A 5,866-nucleotide genomic window follows, 5' to 3' on the forward strand; every position below is an offset into this window, starting at 1 on the left:
CTTATCGAAAGGACTACGATAGATCCCCTGCACTTGTGGGTCATCAAGACTCTTTTCTGGCGCCGTTGCTGGGGAGTGAAGCGCCTTTGGTGAGTGGAACTTGGTAAGGAAACATTTATATAGTGTGCTGAAATTTTCCGTTACTTGTTACTATGGAAACTAATCCTTTGAGGGGCTTGTTTGGGGTATCTTCACCCCGACAAGTAGAGCAAAGAGTTGCTCCTCAACCTACTGAACCTACTAAAAATATTTACTTTGAGATTCCTTCGGGTATGATAGAGAAACTGCTAGCTAATCCTTTTGTAGGAGATGGAACATTGCATCGCGATTTACACCTTATCTTTGTGGATGAAGTTTGTGGGTTATTTAAGCTTGCTGGTCTTCGCTTTATCTTTGAAGGGAGATGCATTGACATGGTATAGGCTATGTGATGATACGGGATCTTGGAATTATAAATGATTGAAGTTGGAATTTCATTAGAAGTTCTATCCTATGCATCTTGTTCATCGTGATCATAATTACAGATATAATTTCTAGCCTCGCGAAGGAGAAAGCATCGCTCAATCTTGGGGGAGGCTTAAGTTAATGTTATATTCATGCCCCAATCATGAGCTCTCAAGAGAAATGATTATTCAAAAAAAATTATGCTCGGCTTTCTCCCAATAATCGCAACATGCTCGATACTTCCTGTGCTGGTTCTTATATGCTGAAGACTATTGAATTCAAATGGGACTTATTGGAAAGAATTAAACGCAACTCTGAAGATTGGGGTTCCGATGATGGTAAGGAGTCAGGTATGACACCTAAGTTTGATTGTGTTAAATCTTTTATGGATACCGATGCTTTTTGTGGATTTAGCGCTAAATATGGACTTGATTCTGAGATAGTAGCTTCTTTCTGTGAATATTTTGCTAATCATGTTGATCTCCCTAAGGAGAAGTGGTTTAAATATAATCCTCCCATTGAAGTAAAAGTAGTTGCACCTATTACAGTTGAAGAAAAGACTATCACTTATAGTGATTGTTCCTACTAGTTATGTTGAGAAACCTCCTTTTCCTGTTAGGATAAAGGATCATGCTAAAACTTCAACTATTGTTCGTAAGAGTAATACTAGGACTTATACACCTCCTGAGAAAATCAAAGTTGAACCTAGTATTGCTATGGTTAAAGATCTCTTGGATGATGATTTAGATGGGTATTGTCGGTGTCAAAACCGGCGGATCTCGGGTAGGGGGTCCCAAGCAGTGCGTCTTAGGATCAATGGTAACAGGAGGCAAGGGACACAATGTTTACCCAGGTTCGGGCCCTCTCGATGGAGGTAAAACCCTACTCCTGCTTGATTAATGTTGATGATATAGGTAGTACAAGAGTTGATCTACCACGAGATCAGAGAGGCTAAACCCTAGAAGCTAGCCTATGGTATGATTGTTGTATATGTCTATCGACTAGCCTGGCCCTGGTTTATATAATGCACCAGATGCCTAGGATAACAAGAGTCCTAGCCGAATACGCCGGTGGGGGAGGAGTCCTTGTCTTGATCGCCAAGTCTTGTGGATTCTTCCTTGTATGCGGCAGCTGTCCGGACTGGCCCATGAATATACGGCCATGGGGGTCCTCGGCCCAATCCAACTGATCGGGAGACGACATGGTGAGTACCCCCTAGTCCAGGACACCATCAGTAGCCCCCTGAACCGGTCTTCAAGTTAGGGACGCTCCTCGATTCTTCCGAACTATTCTTCATCTTCGGTTGCCGGTCTTAAAAACTGGTTCAACAAATCTTCTCATCTTCGATCTTGAGGATCGCCGAAATGCATTCGACGAGTTTATACGTCGGGTATCCGAGGAGCCCCCTTAAGTTTCCGTCCTTTATCAATGCCTTGTTATTTTTATGCCACACCTTGGGTTTGTAGTTGTTCCCGGGAGGCAGTGCCCTCTTGCATCTGAGCTCTAACGCCAGACTGCATTCGAGGTATCTTTTGCAGCCAAGCACCAATGTCGGACTGCTTTCGAGCTCCAACACCGAAATGTATCCCAGCTCCAATGCTGGACTATGTCCAAGCTCCAATGCCGGACTATATCCAAGATGTCATAGATCATCTTGGTCCAAAAAAGTTGAAGGAGTTTAGCCGAGCTTAATGCCGGAAATTCCCTCTAAGGAGCCAACCACTTGCATCCGAGCTATATGCCGAACTGCTTCCGAGGTGGTTCAGCACCTCGGTCATGGGCTGATTTTTGGTCAATATTTTTTATTGATGCAATTTATTCTCTGACGAGATATATAGCCAGTAGCCCTCAAGGTGTGTATCAGTCTAAAACCCGAGATGCACCTGAAGGATGACATAAGACCGCTGATCCCAGTAACCGCTAAGACTCGCGTTGATTTGCAAAATCGGCCTGAGGATCAAGTCCTAGCTCGGTAGAATACTTAGGGACACAAAAAGCGGGGTGCTCAGTCCTCGAGACTCAGGTTGGGTGCGGCCGACCAACCTGAGGATCAAAATCTCCTCGGAAACTGTATTGCACTTAAAATTTTCTGCATAGAACAGGCAATGCAGTAGCCCCCGAGACACTGGTCGGGTGGCAACACCAGATCAGGGGATCGATGTGCCCCTTTAATATTTGTAAATAATAAGCCCGAAGCCCAGTAGCCCCCGAGCCTTAATGCGGCCACGGGAGGCCGAATTAAGGATCGATATCCATAGTAAAATCACAAATTATGTGTAATGACTCTATGTATCCAAGTACTTTACGTCATTAATGCTCGGATCCGCATTGTACAAAACTTTGTTGACCGACCATCGGCTTCCACCTCCTCGGCCAATAGCCGAGGAGCGTTTGTCCTACTTTATAAAGCCTTTATGAGGGCAAAGATTTACAACAAACAAGGCAATCTGGCCATACGGTTTTATAAACAAAGGTACGCGGAGAGACATGTTATATTGCTGTTTAATAGAAGAAATGTCTTCCAAAGAAAATAGTCCCGCTATCGGTTCCTTTTTTGGGTTGTCATGCTAAGCATGATCATGAAACCTGAGCTCCAATGTAAGAGCAAAATATCGAGGATTTAGTTTGGGAGGCCAGTTAATAGCCCCCGGTAGTGTTCGGCGATAGTCGAGGTCAACCCGTAAACACTTCGGCCATTGTTATGAATGGCCCGTCGTTTAACACCGTCATCAGATCGCCGACCAGTTTACGCTTATTGTGACAGTCAGTTTTCGGCTTTCTCCACTGAGGTGCTTAACCATGTGAGCTGGAAGCACAATCACAGTGGTTCTCCCTTTGCACACCTAGCCGAACAAAGCGGAACATAGGAGGCAAGCGCAGGTGCCGGGCAACCCAACTATTGACCGAAGACATAATTCGAAACCGATGCATGTATAGCAATATCCGAGAATGTTTTTGCCGAATCTCTAAAGGTGTCCAGCATTGCACTACGAGACTTGTGCTGAAAACACACAAATAGTTTAAAAGTGCCATGGGCTTGAAAAGCCAAAAAACTTATTCAAAAGGTTAATGTCCGAACTAGATCAAGTGTTCGGTGCCAATCCGAAAATTGGACTTTAGAAGAAAAAAGGTGCTTCTGCCGTGCTTTAACATGACACATCCTATCTCAAAACTTCAAGCGGGTTAGCCTACGACTTCAACCTCCTATCCTGAAGGCGGAGTACTTCTTACTAGGCCAGTTTAGCAAACTAAAATCTAGCGGCTTTGAGAGAGAAATTAGGCTCCCCGGCTAGTGACGGCACACTTGTGTCGAAAAAAGGAGTGATAAATAATAATAAAAACTTTGCAACGACTAAGAAGAAAAACACTTATCATAAAACGCCTCATATAAATTTAAGATCCCCCAAGTGACTTGGGTAAAAGAATGATTGCATGTACCGAAGTACTTATACCATATCTATGTTCAACCGAACTTTAAATGCGTCTTAACCGACCGTCGGCTTCTCCCTCTCTGGTCAAGGACCGAAAAGTGTTATGTACTCCATCTGTCAAGAATATTGACGGTGTTTCCAATAACCAGGCAATCAGGCCATAAGGCTGTAACAGACAAAGCGCGCTCAGGGAACTTATGCTATATTACTGCGAAGAGTAAGAAGCATCTTCAAAGAAAATAGTACCCCCACCGATACCTTTCTTCGGTGCTCATTATTATTATGAGACTTGTGCAATAGATTTTTTGTACTCATGAGTTCCATTGTGCGTCGACCATGATTGAAAACAATAAGAGCGCTAGCTTTCGGCTTCACCCAGTCTGAGGCCCGGCTCGGGTGACCCGATCGTGACAATCACAGAGGTGCTCCCTTTACTCCCTAGCCGAACAATCGGGAATGTAGGGGTAAGCACAGGAGCCAGGCAACCCAGCTTGCAAATCGCTTAAGTCAATATGGTGCATATTGTGGCGTAATACACGAACAAGGAACGAAGCCGTACAAGTATAACCATATGCAAGAGGAAAAAGCTTCATGAAGGAAGCCCCCAAGTAAACGGGGTATTTGAATTTGCGCGTCACAAACAAAGTTTGGACAAGGAAATTTTTACAAGCAACTTTTTTCCAAAAAAGTATAATGCTTGGCCGAGCCGAACACAAGTTAAAAATCTAAAACTTTGAGCATGAAGACAACTTAGCTGGTTAATGTGTTCGGTATTGATGATGCGGTCCGAGCTTGATGTGGGACAAGGTTCCATCCCCGAGCCGGTCCCGAGGTGGCAGAGCAAAGAGCTCGGCACTCCGAAGTGGTGACATAGGACGGTCAATGCAGGACAGCAGGGTGATGCCGAAGTCCCCGGCATGGGGTAATGAAGTGTTGACGAAGCCCCCCGTCCAGCCGAGGTGACGCCAAAGGATATAGTCCGGCTAGATCATTTTCCTGTGCACAAAAAATAGTGCAAACCGGAGATAATAGTAATAAAAATAAAAATAAAAATAAAAATTCGTTGCATAATAAATAATTTATGCAAAGTGAGTAATAAAAGAAATACGGTCTGGCGCCGAAGTCAATGTCGATGCAGGGCGGCGGCGTGATGTGGTAAAGGCACGGCAAGGCCTGAATTCACAGGTCGGTTCGAGTTCCGGATGCGGCGTTCGCCGGACTATGTACGGAAACTGACCGAACCACTATGCGACATTGTTAATGCTGCCACCATTTGATAGACCTGCGTACATATGACGGACAAACCAGAGTAATAATTCATTTGGAAAAATGAACCCTAACAAGCAAAAAAAACTAGGATTAATAGCACCTGGCTTATTTGTTGTAGCAATCCGAAGAAAGGTGATTCCCAAAATTGGGACTCGATCCGCACACCTATCGCCTGATTGGCGATAAAGCAACGGCATGGCGATGCTGGCAAAGGTTGGCTTGCCGAGGCAAAGCCCTCGGTCCAGCTAACATGACGGAGCTGGTCGGCCAACGACGTCAAAGTCTCCGGAGTAGGTTGATGAAGAGAAGATGAAGCCCCCGGTCCAGCGATGTAGGTCGTGACGTGGTCGATGCCGGCTTGATGAAGTGACCGAGTGGCGATGCAGGTGTGCCCGCTCCGTGTAATCCATGGGGCGGCGATGTTGGTGACGATTTATCCTTCGCGATGCCGAACTATTGTTCGGCTGGCCGAGATGATGATCCGAAGAAATTGAGCTCGGCTCAACAAAGCGACGACGTGTCTAACGCAGGTCGGACGCCGTGGAGTGGTGTTGTCGGGCTGGTTTGACACCGGCGCGACGGTGAAGTTTGTATTGCAAGAATACTTTTAATACTACTGGGATGTGTTTGAGAATAAAACACAACACCCCATATGAAAACTTCCTTCAAAAAGGATGTCCGAGATCCCGTTCATAAAGAAGATGAATTCGGGTCGGATTCAT

Source organism: Triticum dicoccoides, chromosome 1B (genome assembly GCF_002162155.2).
Source record: "Triticum dicoccoides isolate Atlit2015 ecotype Zavitan chromosome 1B, WEW_v2.0, whole genome shotgun sequence".
NCBI lineage: Eukaryota > Viridiplantae > Streptophyta > Magnoliopsida > Poales > Poaceae > Triticum > Triticum dicoccoides.